Below are 1,102 nucleotides of genomic sequence, written 5' to 3' on the forward strand. Positions count from 1 at the left end.
GAAAGGAGCATGTAGGGTAAGGGATTGTGGCTTGTCCAGCCCCAGGGGATATACCCCAAGGTGGGGGAACATTCGCATTTTCATCTTCTCATTCTCTGTCTCCTCTTTCTCTGGCAAGTGAAGAACCCCTATTGCACAAGTTACTAAAAACACTGATCAAAACTAAAACCTAGAAAAAAAAAATCACCCACCAAGGTCGCTATGGATACTCAGCAAACATTGCTTGAGTATAAAAATTACCAAGACTGGAAGGAGAGAGGATGTCACAATGGTTGTAAGATCTGTCTGTATGCTAATGCATGACAGTGATCCACAGGATACCTCTGCTTTGTTCACACTAGCCTGTATTGATTTCAACACCATGGGTTTTTCAGTTAGTGACAAGGTGAGAGCAGTTGGTCTGAGGCTAGGAATAGTGAGAAGTTACATCATGCAATTGACGTCTGTGCTTAAAATCTGATCATAGGGTCTGACCAAAACCTAGATAGGTCTATAGGGTCTGTCCTAGTATAAACAGCTCTCTTGAACCAAGTGGTGAGTACAAATGATATGAAGGCTACCTGCAAAAAACAGCAAGAGCTTTTTTGACCAAGAGTCTTTTTCTTTAGACTATTCACTTGCCCCATCCACAGTGGAGCAAGTATCACACATATCAGACAAACACAGGTGTTTGTTGGAAGGCAGGTCAGAGTCAAACAATTCAAATTTATCAGAAATAATCCAATACTGTTCTCCCAGTGTATTCATCTGGAAATGACTCCCTTTCTCCTTCTCAGACAGCCACTCCATCCTGAACACAGAAGCATAAAGAGAACAGATCATTGGACAAAGAAGAACTGGACACTACTGATTTGCAGTGAGTCCTGTTGGTTATGTAAGTGAGAGGTCAAAGATGGCAGAAGGGCTGTTTTGTCAAAGAAGGGGGATCAAACCATCCATATCTTACTATGACAGAAGGTGGCTGCCTTGGGTTGAGTAGAGGGAATGGAGAGGAATGTGACAAGCTGCAAGTCCTCAGAAAAAGGGCCAGATAACACACATATGAGGAAAGAGACACCAGTCTCCCCATATGGGACAGTCACAAGAGGCAACACACACCAAA

General features: G+C 43.0%; 1 protein-coding gene across 1 annotated transcript in view; it reads right to left on the reverse strand.

The window, feature by feature from the left end:
- LOC102470306 (putative neuroblastoma breakpoint family member 5) overlaps positions 1-1,102 on the reverse strand; it is a 6,480-nt gene that overhangs the window by 896 nt on the left and 4,482 nt on the right. The window lies entirely within an intron of this gene.

The sequence above is a fragment of the Tupaia chinensis genome, unplaced genomic scaffold (assembly GCF_000334495.1).
Source record: "Tupaia chinensis unplaced genomic scaffold, TupChi_1.0 Scaffold000390_1, whole genome shotgun sequence".
Taxonomy (NCBI): Eukaryota; Metazoa; Chordata; class Mammalia; order Scandentia; family Tupaiidae; genus Tupaia; species Tupaia belangeri.